The sequence below is a fragment of the Peromyscus maniculatus genome, chromosome 10 (genome assembly GCF_049852395.1).
Source record: "Peromyscus maniculatus bairdii isolate BWxNUB_F1_BW_parent chromosome 10, HU_Pman_BW_mat_3.1, whole genome shotgun sequence".
Classification (NCBI taxonomy): Eukaryota; Metazoa; Chordata; class Mammalia; order Rodentia; family Cricetidae; genus Peromyscus; species Peromyscus maniculatus.
Genome location: NC_134861.1, coordinates 12099965 through 12117820, shown reverse-complemented (window position 1 = coordinate 12117820; position 17856 = coordinate 12099965). Strand labels below are relative to the sequence as shown.

Below are 17856 nucleotides of genomic sequence, written 5' to 3'. Positions count from 1 at the left end.
AGGGACAGTGATGGATTGAGTCTGTGTCTTTTTTTTTCCCCCTTGGTTTTTCAAGACAGGCTTTCTCTGTGTAACAGCCCTGACTATCCTGGAACTTGCTTTGTGACTAGGCTGGCCTCAAACTCACAGAGCTCCACCTGCCTCTGCCTCCCAAGTGCTAAGATTAAAGTCATGTACCACCACTGCCCAGCTGGGTCTGTGTCTTAATTGTCATATAAACTGATGAGCATGTTAAAATTTAGAGAAAAATATGCACTTATCTCAGTATTGGTAGATTAGCGCAGCTGTTGGTTCTCATAAGAGATGCTTCTCTGTGCAGTAGATGGCAGCAAATCCAGAGACTCAACTGATCCAAGTGTAGAGCTTCAGTGTCATGAAGTATTCAGCTGTAAACACAACTTCTCTATCACAATCCTCCTCCCCAAGTCTTAAGGAACATCATGATAGGTTGACCAAGATCTACTGGATGGGTCCACACTCATGCACTAATTGGTCTAAGTGGGTTATTAAACAATAGTAATAATAATAATAATAATAATAATAATAATAATAATAATAATAGTAACAAATAGGACATGGTGTTGGGAAGGAGAGGGGGTGGTTCTGGAAGAAGTTAGGGAGGAGTAGAGGGTGAATATGATGGAAACACGTTTTAATGCATGAATGGAATTCTCAAAGGATAAGTAAGAAAAAATAAAATAAGAATGAAACACAAACATTGAGCCCAAGAGAGTAGATGTTCACAGGTGCATGAAGCAGTCCCTCTTCTGCCCATTCCTGGCTCCTCTCTAGTTCTGAGATAGTAAGCAAAGACTCCCACTGTAATTCGGCTTCCTTACATGCATGATGATCCTAATGTGCCAGGTGTCACATGTGGAATGACTAACATGGCTATCATCCCACATCCCATAGCCACAGTGTTCTCCTCTGCCTTCCATCCAACAGCAGCCCTTGTGAGGCAAGGCCAGCCTATCCCTATACTCAGGCCTCTGGCAATACATCATGTCTAAATTCCCTTGCCTTTGCAATCTGATCCCACCATAAGAAAGGGTCTGGGCCCAGCTCTGGTGCATCCCATTTGGGTTTGATTAATGAGGCTGTGGAGGGTCTTTGGGTCAGTGTTCTCTGAGACATTCTTTCCAGCACTAGAAATGCCAACTATCTCTGTTTTTCTTGGGGGAGGAGAGAGGAAATGGTCCGCAGCTAAAAACAGAGACTCACTTATTTTAATAAATTGTCGTGAAAAGTAAAACAAACATGACCCAGATCAGAAAGCGTGAGTCTGAGGCTGGAGGCGCCAGGAAGGGAAGAGCAAGAGAGGAGCACAAAGCATCTCTCCACAGCTGGGCTAGTGGTCCAGGCAGCTACAGCACAAAGCATCATCTCTCCACAGCCAGGCTAGTGGTCCAGGCAGCTACAATGAATACATTTTTAGGGAAATCAGTCTGTCAGTGATGCAGTATGCTTGTCATTAGGCAAGGACACATCACAGAATGTGGGTAATGTAGCACATGTAGCCCATAGAAATGATGAGAACAGGGGTCTGAGGAGATGGCTCACTCTGTGTATAATATGTCTGCTACATAAGCATAAAGAGTCCAGTGTGGTCCTCAGCACCACACACGAAGTAGGTCATGGCAGAGAGAGCCTATCAACCCAGCCCTAGAGAGGAGGAGACAGGAGGATCCTGGAACTTGCTAGCCAGCCAGAATTGGACAGCTGATTGGACAACCTGAGGTCCAGTGAGACACCCTGTCTCAAAACACAAGATGGAGAACATTAGAGGAAGGAACCTGACAACTTCTGTCCTCCACATGTATGTGCAGACATGTACAAGCACAATCTGCTCACATGCATACACACACACATACACACACAAACGCACACACTTAAAACAACAACCAAAAAAAAAAAAAAAGAAAAGAAAAGAAAAGAGATTGGGGCTGGAGAGATAGCCATGGGCTAAGAGTGTTTATTGATCTTACAGAGGACGTAAGTTAGCTTCCCAGCACCAACATCAGGCTCACAACCATCTGCAACTCTAGCTCCTGGGGATCCAAAAACTACTTCGGGGGCACACACACACACACACACACACACACACACACACACACACACACACACTACATTTTTAAATATATAAAAAAATAAAAATTATGAAATCCAACAAGATCCCTGTAGTTAGATAGCTGAGCAATAACAAGAATAATTATTTACCACAAAAGAGAAAATAATTATGGGGCCTCTGTATGGGGTTAACTCCACTAGTGATAAAAGAGATGAAAACTGAAAGGTGAGATACTTTCATTGCCTATGAAAGCAACAAAGCATTCAAAATAATATACTTATGTCGTGAGCCCCAGGACACACACACACACACACACACACACACACACACACACACACACACACACACACACAGGAATACATAGAACAGAAATACCGAACTGTTGTCTATGGTCACTGTTCACCGTCAGCACCCTCAGCTTCCTAATCGTCCATGACTGTATCTTCATACCCATCGATCAGTCTTCCCCTCCCATGCCCTTGCTCTCCCTCAGCCTCTGGTAAACACTTTTCTACTCCTGTCCTCTGTGAGATCAGCAATTCTTAGAGTCCACAGGTGAGTGAAAGTACCTGGTGCCTGTCTTTTTGTGCCTGGTTTATTTCACTTAATACAATGACCGCCAGCTCCATCCATGTTGTCACCAACGACAGGTGTTCATTCTTCTGAGAGCCCATTTAGTACATGCACCACATTTACTTCATTTATTCATCAGATAGTGGGCAGCTAGGTCACTTCAGTTTCTTGTCTGTTGTGAACAGGGCTGTAATGAATAGGAGAGTGCAGATGTCTCTTCAAGATGCTACAATCATTTCTTTTGGATGGATACCCAGTAATGGAGTAGCTACATCAGTTCTACTTTAAACTTCTTGAGGACTGCTTTTCTGTAATAGCTTTGCTGACTTACGCTCCTTCCAACAGTGTGCACAGCATTCCACATCCTCGCCAGCTCTTGTTATCATCAGTCTTTTTGATAGGAACCATTCTTTCAGCAATGCAGTGTACATTGTTTAGGAGAAGCAAACCAGGTCCCGGTAACATGAACCACCTGTGAAAGTCAAAAGGGATCAAAATACCAAAGAAAGAAGCAAACAGACCCAGGATTACACAGCCTGTGATTTCTTAGGGACTCCAGGCAGAAGCATGTCCTGGACAGCAGCAGACAAAAGAATCTCTGCTCTCCACACAGGAGGAAGGCTTTCAGGGCCAAGCTTGACAAAGATGGGCTTTGGCCCACCAGAGTCAACTGCCCTCTCTCAAAAACTGTCAACGTGTCAAGTATCCGTCGAGAAATAGTGTGTCATCAGTGGCCAGGACAATGCTTGGCTGACTGTCTTAACCATTGTGTTTGCCCTGTAAGATGTGGGATGAGTGCAGAGGTCACCTGGTAAGCTAAATGGGCATCATGGTGCAGAGCGCTGCAGTCCTGTCAAGCCAGATTCCTACGGGTGCTGAGTACAAGGCATCCGTGCTTTTAACCCACTGCTTAGATCCTTTATCCAGTCATCTGCATGGACAAATTTTACCAAAACAACAACAACAACAACAAAAACTTAGCACATTGAAAAAAAAATAACCAAAAGGAGAAACTCTAACTGAAATTCTATGTACAGTGTTATATATTACAGGATGCTTAGAAATAACCCAATATTCTTGGGTATTTCAAATCATTTAGCAAATGCTTGCAAGGAACTGCAAATGCCTTGGTTAGATATTTATGGTATTGTGTCAAATTGTAAAACAAGATATAGAATTGTTTAGATAGAGTAGGTTTAATTGTACAGTCATCAAAATAGGATTGAAGAAATTGGAACAAAACAGCCACCATCATATCTTATTCTTAGATGTATTTAATTTTTTTTGCCTTTCCTGTTTGGCATTTCTAATTTTTTTAATGGAAGTGTACTTTTAATGGAAAAAAATAAACACAGAAGGCAGAAGGATGGACTCAGTATTTCCAAATCACCCCTCTGCCATTTATTACTTGCTGGGGGCTTGTAATCTCTCTTGACCCTGTTGGTATACCTGACCAACATGACCTCTGGGTAAGGAACTCCTTACATTTGTCACTCAGAGTAAAGTGCCACTTCCTGTCCCCAAGAGGACATCAGCATTTGTGTATCAATTGATCACCATGCCAATACCACTCGTCAGGATTCCATAAGCGCCGACTCTGTTGAGATATCTTAAGTTAGGACACAACCAAACAGGCAGCAGGCAGGAATAACTGAAGTGACATTCCCACAGCCAGTTGCTCCTGCCTAGATGCATTCCACAGGGAAATTCACATGGGAAACCTTACTGACACATTGGGTCTGTGGATGCCCAGGGAAGACTGGTGCAGACATGGGAAGCTCAGCCCATGATGGGGAGACTTCTCTGAGACAGTGTACCCATCCACTGTCCCTGGCCACATACACCTGCTCTCATTCTATGGGTGGATACTCTCAGTGTCATCTCTAAGTCAGGAACACCACTGTCACTGCAGCCACTGTGATACCCTCGGGTATTCTCCCACAGCTCCAGGGCTGTGGAGGCTTCTCGTGGTGCCTTTCTCCTAGAAGTTAAATGAATGAATTACTGATTCCTTCTCACACACCCCCCCACACACACACCCCGAGCAGGAAATAGCCAATGTATGCTCTGTGCCAGATGCCAGAAAGTATTTGTGGGCAGAAAGGCACAAGAATCACATCCTTGGAGCTATGGCTCCAGTTTGGTGCAAAGATCAGTAACAAGGCACTAAATCTAGAGATGGAGAAATACTATGAAAATATTGGAATAATCTGAGTAGCATAGAGGACGCAGAAGAGAGTTGTGAAAAGCCAGCTGCATAATTCAATGAGAGGCTGCTAGAGACAGTAGCCATCTTAGGAAAGACCTTAGGAGGAGGGATGTGTGGGGGCTGTGGACAGGACAGGAGTCTGAGATGTATGAGGCTCTGGGAACCCATCAACAACCAGGAGAAGGTAAATGAGCCAGGGGAGATGGAGAGGGACTCATTTGATTGAGGGACTCTGGCTTTACACTGAGTAGACGGGGACACAGTGTCTCCAAACAGTCAGGGACACTGTGTCCCTTGAGTGGACATGGACACTGTGTGCTCTTAGTGGACAGGGACACTGTGTGCTCTTAGTGGACAGGGATACTGTGTGCCCTGAGTGGACAGGGATACTGTGTGCAGATTGAGTGTGTCTGCCAAAGATTCACATACTAGAAGCTGAACCCCAGTGTAATGTGTTGACTAGATGGTAGGGGCACCACTCTCAGAAGGGATTAACGTATTTCTCAAAAGACCAGTTAGTTCCTACAAGAGTGGGTGCTTATTATAACAGAGAAAGTCCAGCTTCCACCACCATGCTGGCTTGCCTCTTCAGTCTCCATATGAGCTCTCACAAATATACTCCTGCCATTTGGTACCAGCTGCCATGCTGAAACGTACCCAGGGGCCCTCATCAGGACACCAGTGCCATGGTGTCTCCAGGTTTCAGTCACCAGTATCATGAGCCATGGAAATCTCTCTAACTGCCCCACTTTGTGTATTTTTACAGTAACACAGACTAACACCATCAGTTCTCAGGAATTCTTACAAAGCTTATCTTTGGAGAAAACATTGTCCAGAAGATCATGGCCAAGGCCTGCCTTGCTTAGAGCCCAGCTAGTGTGGACACTGGTCTCACTCAAGAAAACAAACAGCCCTGAGTTAAGTTAACACGCTGCTCTTAGAGATAATTAGGTGAAATCACTGTGAGTTATGAGTAGAAGAGACTATAAAATAAGGGATGCTGAATACATGCCAAAGGAATTGAATAAATGTATTTGAAGAGGTGAGAAGCGCATGTGTTTCACTGATCACAAAGACACAGCAGGTGAGGACCAGCCCACAGGCACTGAAGATCCAGGGTAGGCATTTTCATGTAGTACTGAAGGATCACTGTATGGGCAGAGATACCAATTTTTTGGTGAGGATTGGCTCCAGCTAGACCGCCTATTAATAAAATCTGTTTTGTTGTAGTCCTTTTTAAAATTATTATTAATTCTTTTGGTTAACATACAAAGTATGTTTGATCATGACATGCCATACACATGTGCCATTGTGCATGGCGCTTATTGGTTCTACTCTACCACTGCCTCCTCCACACATGCCCTACCTGCAGCTGGTTCCCTTCCTTCCCCCAATTTAGTCCCCCTTCCCACTTTCCTCTTACGTGTATTCCATTACCCCTTTATTTCCCACCTCCCTGAAGACCTATTCCTTCCATCTTGTAATCCCCTTTATAGATTTTTTTTTTTAACCTGCAAACACATAGTGTTTAAATCTAGGTAATTAATATGAAATTTGTCTGTCTGAGGCTGGCTTATTTAGCTTAACATGATTTCAACTTATGTTCATTTCCCCAGATTCCAGAAAACTGTCACAACTTCAGTTTCCTTTACAGCTGTGGCAAATTCTATTCTATGTATGCAACACAAGCTGGCTCCATTTCCTGACTGTTAAGAATAACAGGACTCTAAATACGAGTGTGTAAGCATCTCTATAACATGTAAATTTACACTCACTTAGATGATACTCAGCGCCATGCTGAGCTATATAGTAGTTCTCTTTCAGGTTTTTTAGTAATTTCAGCACTGATTTCCACAATGGCTACACTACTGTACGCTCTCAAGGAACATGAATTTGTCTTTCTCTGCATTCTCTTTATCTCCAAGCTTTTACTGAGAAATTAGTCGCCATGACCCAGTGGGACATGAAGAACACAGAAAGAAAGGGAAATCATCTGAACTCAAGTGCAACCCTAGTGAAAATTGGCACAACCCTTCAAGAGACTCACTGTTAGCATTTTGGGCATCACCTAGCCAGCCCCAAGGTCCTACAGCCGCGTCATTACGTAGTCTGTGTGCATGCGCTGCATGGCTGTGTAGTCTCTATGTGCATGCGCCAAATCCCCTTATTAAAGGCAAACTGCTTCACGTCTCTCTTCCTATGAAGCCACATCTGTATATCCTTGATTTCCCCCTTTTCGGTCTCTTCCTCTCGCTTCCTCTCTTCTTCCTCCTCTGTCCTCAGCACTATATCTCCAGAAGCACACTGTGCATCCCTTTCTTCCCCTCCCCCAATAAGTTCTCCCTGTGAGTTCTGTCGTGTGGCATGACTTTTTAGGGCCCCTTGGCTTCAACCTGCCAATGTTGCCTCCCATCGTTTTGCACTGATGAGTAGCAGCTACAAACCCTGAAATTGCAACTAAGGACCTGGAAACCATGCACAGATGCAGACGTGCAAGGTAACAAGGATGCAGGCCATCTACATGAAAAACATCCCGTAAGAATTCTAATGGTGGCATGAGTAGTGAAAACTACAAGGAATAAAATGACCCACAGATGTCTGTGTTCACCCAGTAGAAGGCCGTGCCGAGTGAGGAGGAGTGAGCAGCACAACATGAAACCACATGGACAAACCTCACCACTGTGAGGTCAGCCCTAAAAGCCTGATCAAAGGCCTACATATCAAAGATTAATATGTAATCCCCATCTTAGAAACTTCACAGGCAAGAAAGCAGAAAGCAGCTCCGGCAGAGCACATGATATTGACATCTGGACCCCAAAGTTAATGCTTCTGTAGACGCAATCACAAACTGCTTATAAACAATGCGTGCATGACTGCCACACATCTATTTAGCTACTGAAATTCAATTCCTTTTATTTGATTTGCTCTTGTTGTTTCGAGACAGGATATCGCTATGTAGCACAGACTGGCCTTGAACTCACTATGTAGCCCAGGCCGACCTCTAATGTGGTAATCCTCTTGTTGATGCCTTCCAAGCTCTGAAATTGCAGATGTGCACCACCATGCATGGCTCTAAATTTCAGTTCTTAAACTAGGCTTTAAACTTTAAAGCCAAGGACCTTGTTGCCAAGATGCCTGGAACTACAGCGGGAGATTTGTTTGTACTGCAATTATGCTTTTTAAAGCTGACAAAGTCGCCTGCTCTAACACAGTCTCAAAATTCAAAAGCTTCGTCTGTAAAACTTGGAATCTACTCCTAACTTAAAGAATTAAAATGCTCCTAGCTTATAAATAGTCTTATTCCCTTCTAAACGATAGCCACATTAAACAGAGAACTGTGAGACCTTCATTGCAGCGGTCATATTTTTACTTAAAAATATTTTTAAAACATCAGCACATCTGGACCTTTTCATCGTGAAGCAGTTCCTTTTTAAAGTTGCCTTTTAAGCGTCTTTATTCCCTGAGAAAGGAACTGGATCCCTTTGTTGACTTTAACATTTGGAGAGAAGATGTTGAATTAGCAATTCTCCATGTATCTAGATATTTATTTTGTGACTCTTGTTCTCTTTACTGACTTCTCAATACCTCACCATCTAGCATGGCTTGTGTGTGTTCACAGTCGGCTCAGGTGTATGGAGTTATACATGGGGTGGGGGAAGGTGAGGAGGGGTGGAGACAGGAGATTCCAAGAACAATGGAGAGAAGGACAATTGAGAGAAGGAGTTAGTGCAGTCTTCCAAGACTCCTGAGTTCTCCCTTCAGGGCTATCCAGGCACAATCAACTTGCCTGATTTTCACATGGTAATGGAAAGTTCCAAGGGTTTCTAATTGTATTTCCTCAACCAGTGTTCAATTTGCATATACTGTTTTGTTCTTTCTGCACAAAAGCCCCTCCCTACTTCCTGTGTGAATGCAGGATTTCTGCATCCTGTGTGCTAACTCTCCATGTGTTCTAGGTGTGACTCAGGTAGGTATCTAAGGCTTTAATAAAAAGAGAGCAGCCATCTTCCTAGCCTCACAGTCAAAGCGATGCTCCTTTGATCTCACGCCCATTACTTATGTCCCTTCCATGAACAAAAATCTCTTATACCAGAGTTCTTTCTTTTAATATTCTTTTTGCTTAATTTTTATTATTTATTTTTCTGTGGCGCAATTGTTGAATAAGACCTTATTAGCCTCAGCTCCCTGGTCTGAAGCAAGAACACAACTTCTTAAGAAATCTTTGGCCAGATTTTATTATGCTTACTGTATGTGGTTATGCACTGTGCTTCACATGCCCACTGGGATGTGCTCTTCGTGGTTCCACCCACTGGAGACATGCCTCCACCTCCATCCACCCCACCCCACTCCACACTTCTTGTTATGGAAAATTATAATGGAGTTACTTCCTTGTTCCTTCTGCCAAGTGTAACCAAGAAGTCTAACCACTTTAGATAAAACATAATAGGACCCTGAAATGGAAAGAAGATAAACTGGCTAAAGTAAGATCCTGGGTCGCCAAGGTGAATTCCTTGGAATTTCTTCTTGCCTACTATATTCCAGACAGGGGGATGGAGAAGGCCCTGGGCACAGAAAGAAAAAAAATGACCCAAAGGAGCTATTCTCTGTAGACCGAGGGCTGATGGCAAGGCTGATTAGCAAGACAGGGAACAGAGACTTTCAGCTACCTGTCATCCAAATATTTTCTTAAGCAATTATCTGTGTACTCAGGAGAAATGAAAATAAGAAACAAAAAGCCACAGGAGAAAGTAGAAGATATAAATAACCAAATGTAAGGTTTAGGACTGAAAAACACAATAACTGAGATTCGAAATCTTATGTACGATCTCCCAAGAAGCAGAAAGAATCAATGAGCTTACCTCCTCCAGGAGAAATAGCTCTCACAGTACCCAAAGGCTCCGTGTACACTGTCAAGAGAAAAAAAGCAATCAATGATCACAACCAGCTGTAAAGCCTATGAACTAAAAATGGCTGGCCAGGCCAAACATCCTCAAAGTGCAATAGTGGCACTTTTATCTCGAGAATAACCAGCATCTGTCTAATTGGACTTGCTCAATAGAATGGAGTTCATGCCTGGTGCTGTAAATCTAACCAACTACCATGGCTGGAGAGGTCATAGGCCCTCGAGGAGAATCTACTACTGCTGTTTTCCTAAACTAATTTCTTAATGTATTTGAAATACTTATCCTTATAGCCCCAGATAGGTTCTTACCCTCATTTAAAAAAAAAAAAAAAAAAGGCTTCTTTTTGCAAAAGATGGAGACTGTTACAGTTATCACAGTTATCACACACAGCTGGTCAAAATGCAGAGAATAAGTGAAGACCACTCTGCCCCTATTGTTATAGCTGCACACAAATCCTACACTTGAGGCTCGTGTAACATAACAGAAGAGAGAGGAACACAGATTGTAAGAGCCCGGAGGGAGGACCAGGAACGCCTGCTGCTCCATGGTATCTTCTAGGTATGACAGAGAGGCTACACCCATAAAATTTCAACATTATGGTCACCTAAACAAGACCTGTGCAGTGGCAACACCAGTTGACTGGCCAGCATGGATAGGGAAATTTCACAAGGCCCCAGTGCTGGGTAAAGAACTAAACGCCATTAATGGCTACTGAAGGAGGAAGACTCAGTTTTCTCCATGGATGAGCTCCATGATAGGTTGCCTAGTCCCAAACAGTCATCCCTAAACACATCTGTGGTCCTAAAAGAAAAAGAAAGGAGTACATAGATGACCCACATTTTTTATAAAAAACAAAAACTGTTCAAAAAGTAGTAGGATCAAGGAGACATTCTCAACCATATCCCTGCCTTGCTTTGGTCCATTCATGGGTAGTAGCTTGTAGACACGGGTAAGGTAGTGTTCTTGCCCCTGCCCCATATGACTTACATGAGAATGTCACAGGAAATGCCAGCGGTGTTTTTCTAGTTACATTGTGCATAATCAGTCTTTTTTTGGCCTATTACTCAGAAAGGAAAAGATGGACTGTGGGGACTGTGCTGAGCTTACATTCTTCTTCATCATCCCCATCAAAAATACTCCCGGGAGAGCACTAAAAGCTGAAGAACCTAGAATTCCAAACTAAAGACTCATCAGCATCAAAAGAAAATCCTTCCTAACCAATGTTGTCTTAGTTAGGGTTTCTCTTGCTGGGAAGAGACATCATGACTACGGCAACTCTTATAAAGGAAAATATTTCATTGAGGGGGCAGCTTACATTTTCAAAGGTTCAGTCTGTTATATCAAGTCAGAGAGCATGGCATGGGCAGGTAAACATGTTGGCTACATCTTCATCAGAAGGCAACAGGAAGTGGACTGGGTGTCACACTGAGGGAAGCTTGAGCAAAAGACAACTCAAAGCCCACTCCCACAGTGACACACTTCCTCCAACAAGGCCACACCTACTTCAACAAGGCCACACCTCCAAATAGTGCCACTCCCTTTGGGGGCCATTTTCTTCTAAATCACCACAAATGTGTAATAAAGTCTAAATGCAGAGCATAATAAAACAGAGACAGGAGAAGGAAACAAAAACAAATATTTTTAAAGCAGTCATTACATGAATGCTAATAGGAATAATTACAAATACACTTGGAAGAAAATGAAAAACAGCGAAGTACAAAGGCCCACAGGAAAACAGAAGATACAAGACAGGCTGACCAGAAATTTTAGAACTGAAAGGTGGGCTAGCTGAAATGTGGGATTGTTTGGGTGTGTTCAATGAAAGAATGGAAAAGAAAGAATTCCTGAACTTGAAGACAGAGGCACAGGGGTTACCCACCTGAACAACAGAAAAAGCAGCTTCAGAATCCTCTAAGGCTGTAACCAAAGATCTAGCACTCGTGTCTCCCCCAATCAGAGAAGGAAGTGCCATCTGCCGCTCTTGTGTCTGTGATGGAGACAAGAATTGGAACTGCTTCTTCGTGGAAGGAGAGCTGTGAGACCTGCACTACATCCAGATAGGAAGATGTCCTTCTTGTGTGTGCCGCTTACATATGGAACAACAGCTGTGCTCTGACTACTACCGGAGTCCTGCTTCTGCGCTCTCTCTCTTCCCTTCTGTTGCCAAGAGTGGATTTCCACTACCTCTCCTGGGAGACTTGGAGGGCAAGTAAATGCTCGGGAAGTAACCTGGGGCCTCACAATAGTTCCTCAGCTAAAATGGGCACACACACACACACACACACACACACACACACACACACACACACACTATAACAAATGACATGTCTAGAAAGATAAGCAAGTAGACATTCAGAGAAACAGAGAGAACAAGACAGATATAGGATTTGGCATAGGAGCTCCAAGGTTTCTGCTCATCGTCATCCCCCGTGTGCTTGCCCCATCTCAGGACCTTCATGGCAAGTCACAGCCCACCATATGCAGAATGAGCACTGTTTACTGCTGTGGGAACAGAAAAACAAGTCCATTATGATCCCAATAAAAGTCTGGTTTCAGTGCTTAATGTCAAATAAGAAGTTGATGCTGCCTGGTTGTTGTTCCGAATACTGGGGAAATGTGATCTCCTTACACTTTCCTAATGAGATTTCCTCCTGTTAGTCTATAACCCATCCAGCAGAGCTTTAATTTTAATTTCCTCCTAATAGGGACATTTATGAATTCACCAGGTTATAGAGGGTTCAGAACCAGTCAGGCTGTCAATCGTGACTCAAATCATGCTCCCTACAGACTGACACATTAATGGAGATCGTTACATCTTCCCAAACCAGAACAGCACTGTCCAGAGTAATCGGCTTATCCTGCACCATCTGGCCAGAGTGCCTCCAACTGGTGCAGCTGCAGATGCACCAGGCTGGATGTTAAATTGTCCAAGGAACAAAGCCCAAGTCGGAGACTGGACAGGCTTTTGGGTGGAGTTTAAGAAAACAACTGGGCAACAGTTTGGTTGGTGAAAGCCAGTCAGCTTGGGCGGATGGCACTTAGTCCTGCCTCCACTGCCTCATGTACCACAGTGGGGTCTCTGACATCCCTACCCCCTGTACAGAAGGGTGTTCGTGAACATTGTGCCCAGTTCTAAGGGGCAAGGGGTTTTACCTTTCCCACCTCACCTGATCATCTATTCTCTCTTCCAAAGTAGGAAGGGCGACAGCCTCACTGCAGATGAGGAGCAGATGGGCAGTAAGTAATGTTACAGAGGACAATGGAGGGTTTTTTTACTATCTAAGTCTGTCCAGCTGACCACTAAGCAGCACTACATTTTAACTCTTCATCATCATCATCATCATCATCATCATCATCATTTTCAATGCTTACCATTAGCCCAATTCCCATGTTCATTGCAGTAGGTTAAAGAAAAGAATCTTACTGCAATCTTAGGGCTGGGATCGTTAAACAATGCCCTTGAAATCCACTGATCCAAGGGCAGCCTACATGTGTTCTTCCATTCAAACTTCTTCATGTTCCCAGTAAAACGGTAAGTAGAACACGTGATGGAAACCGGGCAGAATGTGACCTGGCTATTCTTGAACCACATTCAGCCTATATGTTCTGTTCTGCTGAGGGAAGACTTGACTGCAGATGTGCCATCAAGGAGGTGCAGAGAAGATGTCTCATGAGAGACGGGAAGCTGGCAGGTAGAGAGCTTCCCTCTGTCTGCACAGCAAGCCAGGGGGCACACCTGCACATGGAGGCCCTGGAGATGAGGCACTTAACATACCATCAGCTGAATGTCTAGCTGATAAGAAGCACAAATGAACCCCACTTTGAAATTGATGGGTCAGGCCTTGAGAGCTAGTCAGACTTTGGGAGCTTCTGCAAAGGTGACCCTGCTCATAGAAGTTTCTTGTGAAGTTTCTGAGCTTCCCACAGATGATGTATGGACATCTATAGGGATTGGCAGAGAAGTAGCCACCCTGCTGGGTTGAGACTGTCTCTTGCTAGGGAACCCCCAGCCCATTAGCATAAATGCATAAGGTACTCTCATTATCATAACTACAGGGGGGCACTCCTGCCTGCCTAGAGGGTCAGGTTGCTCACCTTCCTACACTCCATACCACCCAAACATCAGGACCTCAAGGTCCAGAAGACATCAGAATCACTTGGATAGAGGATGCAGACTATCCACCCTGCACCCTGATGGGTACCTCATACTCTCCTCTGACCTGTCACTCATAAGACTGTACATTTTCACACTGCAACCACGTACTCCTGCTCATCCTCACCACTGGGAATTCCAGAGCAAAGCCTGAGTAGGCCTGGAGCCCGAATCCCACAGCTTCAAAACTCACTCATTGTCTCAAGATCAAAGGAGAGGGGAGAGGGAAGATCTGCTCGGGGGGAAAATCTCAGTTACCTGAAATCTAAGCAGTATTAAAAGAATCCTGATGACGTTATCATCAAATATTTTGAATAGCATTCTTCAAAGGTTTCCTCTTGTCCTGTTGTCAGGCAAGGACTTGCAGGCCTTTTAAACAAAGCTCTGTGGGTTTCTACGTTGGGCTTTACCTGCTGCACAAGGTGGTGGAGATTAGTGCAGCCTGGACATGGGTGGTTCTGTCAGTGGACATGAGAAATTTCTCATCACTCCTGATTATGCACCCTCCCCACTCTTTCCCATCTGTCTGGGATCCCTTCCCCTCTCTGACTCCCGGAGCAGATAGGCAGATAGCATCGGTGGGTCACAGATGCCACTAGGAGACAGCAGCAAAGCCAGGAAGGTGGAGCCAGGAAAACAGGAATGTGATCCACCTACCACTTCCCTAAGAGTCTGACAACATTCACACAGCCTTCACCTTCATCAAGACATTTCCCATCACACAGACAGTACTGCCCACCCTGGGTCATCACTGCACCCAGATCCCAGTGTAGTGACTTGTGTAGTGGTGGTAGTGGTTGGGGGGAATAAGAGTCTTCCACCAAGACAGAAGGGGCTAAGAAATGGAAGAAAAAGACAGATCTCAGATCACACAGAATACAAATCATCAGAGACTTTGAAACTGAAGAATGTCTGAAGCAGTAGCCAGGCCCTATGGCAGGAGGAAGGGGTTGTGATGGACTCCACCCAGCTCGAGTCTACAGGGACACTTATAAAACCATTAACATTCAAGGTCAGGAGGAAACAATACGGATAACCAATGGGTGCTCAGCTAACGGCTAGTGATCTTGACAATCTTAATAATAATAATAGTCCTGATCTCCCAAAAATAATATTAATAATAACCAGAACTTGGATGCTTGAGATGATTACCCAGTAAGCAGTGGTGGTCACAAACAAAATGGATCTGATCATGTTAAGCTGTAACTTGGGATCAGGATTCTCCTCTTAGACCTGAACCTAAGGTGACCACAGAGATAACAGAAGTGAACTCAAACTTTTTGGGGAAACTTAGACCAACTACAAACTCAGAAGCTATGTCATAACATCCTCAGCCTTTGCCAGATGTGAGCCATCTTCATTCACAGCTGTGCTATGTGGTCAGGGGTCACACAGTTCATCCATGTGCCATGCTGTTATCTTGGGCTCTGCTCCTCCACAAAACCAAGGGGACCCATCACTCTATCACAGCATCTCTCAGGAACCTTGCTCATTATGCCCCTCCTGTCTGAGTCTCTTGACACAGTTCAGTAACCACACAGACATGATGCCACCATGCTTTGTAATCCCCCACAAGTAACTGACTATGCATTGCTATATATGAGCAATCATGGACCACTTCTGTACTGCTAGCATGGGATAAATGAGAATTGGGGAAAATACGAAATTGAATTTGAGGCTGGGAGGTTTTAATTCCTCAGACTAGTTGATCACTGGGAAGATGGTAGAAGGTGAGGTTTTAGAGATGAAATCTGGAGAGTCAGATAGCAAGTACGGGTTAAATTAATGACAAGGGGTAGAAGCACGCACGAAGTGCATGGCTGGATTCACTCCTTTATTGTTTTGCTTAATTTTCATGCCAAATGCTAGGTGTTATGGGATTAATCTTTCCTCTCTTCTCTCTTGTGTTGAAGACCTAACATTAGGACCTTAGATGGGGTTGTATTTGGTAACAAAGTCTTTAAAGAGCAAATTAAAATAGGATAGAACCATTAGGGTGGATCTCACTGCCATTCTATACTTATACATTAGGGTGGATCTCACTGTGACTCTATACTTATAGAAAATGAGATAAGGACATGAACACACACAGAGGGAAAGGAGATGTGAAAGCACAGTAGAAGATAGTATCTACTAACCAAAGATCAAGGTCTCACAGAAACCAACCTTGCCCACACGTACTCTCAGACATCCAGATCCCAGAACTGTGGCAGAATAAATGTCTGCTGTTGGATTCCCTGGTGTGTGGGTACTTTGCTCCAGCAGTCCAAGCTGGCCAGCACACTACGGCAGATACAGTCATTACGTTGAAATTGGGGGAAATGAAGTCAAAGGAATTGCCAACATAGTCTGATTCCTCAGCCCCTCCTCTTCCTACAGTACCAGGACACAGCATCCTTCCTACTTCTCAAGAATGAAGAAGGGGCCGGGCAGTGGTGGTGCATGCCTTTAATCCCAGCACTCGGGAGGCAGAGGCAGGTGGATCTCTGTGAGTTCGAGGCCAGCCTGGACTACCAAGTGAGTCCCAGGAAAGGCGCAAAGCTACACAGAGAAACCCTGTCTCGAAAAACCAAAAAAAAAAAAGAACGAAGAAGGAAAAGTCATACCTCTCTGTGTCGGGATGCAGAAAGATGAGTGACTCAACAGAATTTTATGGCAGATCAGAAGTGGAAGTGCTAGGGGGCAGAAATTCTGGGAAGGAAAGGTATATGGTCTCATTAAAGAGCTAATTATTCTTTCCATCTCTCCAACATGGCTAAAGATATATCTACCTTCCCGAGGGATGGTCCTTTGGCTAGGTGGTTGGCTGGGCCAACTGGATTAACCATGAAGAGAGCAAACAGTGGCACACCTCCACCTAGAGAGAGATTCTATTATTTTGGCTAGAAGGTGACAGCTTTCCCTTAATTGACCTTCAACACCACTGTAACAATGGGAACCAAAACACACTAGGCAAAGACAGTTGAGCCACACCTTGGCCAAGAGGCAGTGAGGGCTCCACCCCCAAACCAACAAAGTTATCCAGGGCACAGGAGAACTTCAACACAGACTAGGGATGAGCTAGACCAGAGGTTCTCAACTGGAGAGGATTTTGCCCGAATGGGACATTTGACAATGTCTAGAGACTTTGGGGGTGTTGCTCCTGGTTAGTGCTACCCACATCTACTGCACAGAAGCCAAAGGAGCCAATGCACAGTTTCTGCTCAAGGACAGTCTCTGCGGCAGAAAAACAACCAGACCCAAAGATTCTGTGCCAGGGCAAAGAAATGCAGCCATCAGTGTCATCAGACCTCATTCGTTCCCAGCTCTCCTCACTGAGGAGTGAGAAACTCTGTACCCCGTCACCTCTGGAGGGAGGTAGGGCTGGTCTGGGTGAGCAGCTGGGAGAGGAAGTGTGTGTGTGTGTGTGTGTGTGTGTGTGTGTGTGTGTGTGTGTGTGTGTGTGTGTATCAATCATTTCTGGGCAAAAGTGTAAGCACATGGTAAGAAGTGTAAAAATGATCTCTTTGCATTTCCCCACCCATGAAGGCAAAGGGAATGGTGGAGCACAGAAAAAGACGCCACACACCAGACACTTGCACAGGGAACAGCTGTTCAGCTCAGGCACCAGCCCTTGGAGGATTTTGCCAGGGTGAGAGGTAAACTCTGAGAGTGAAAAGACACAAAGGTCTGGGAGATGTTAGTATAACAGTGCTTGGTTTCCTTTGGGCAACACACATACTGAAGATGACTTAAGCCAACTTTCTAGGCTGCTCCCTCAGCTTCAGCATCCCGATGTGCCCAGCAGCCATCCTGTGCAGTTACATAGGCACGAATGTGATTGACTCAGTCTGGCAAGAACAGAGCGAGGGACTGTTACCCTATACCCTATCTACAGGCTCTGTGCTGTCTACACCCAAGGCTCACCTTCACCATCTATACACAGGAAAGAAAACAATGAAACATGCCT

General features: G+C 44.5%; 1 long non-coding RNA gene across 1 annotated transcript; it reads right to left on the bottom strand.

Annotated features, from left to right (window-relative positions):
* Positions 1-2647: 2647 nt before the first annotated feature.
* LOC121832644 (uncharacterized) lies at positions 2648-9795 on the bottom strand. Its single transcript, XR_013042640.1, has 2 exons — positions 9710-9795; positions 2648-3572 (listed from the first exon to the last, which is right to left on the bottom strand). It is a non-coding gene; the product is annotated as an uncharacterized LOC121832644 (long non-coding RNA).
* Between the last annotated feature and the right edge of the window lie 8061 nt (positions 9796-17856).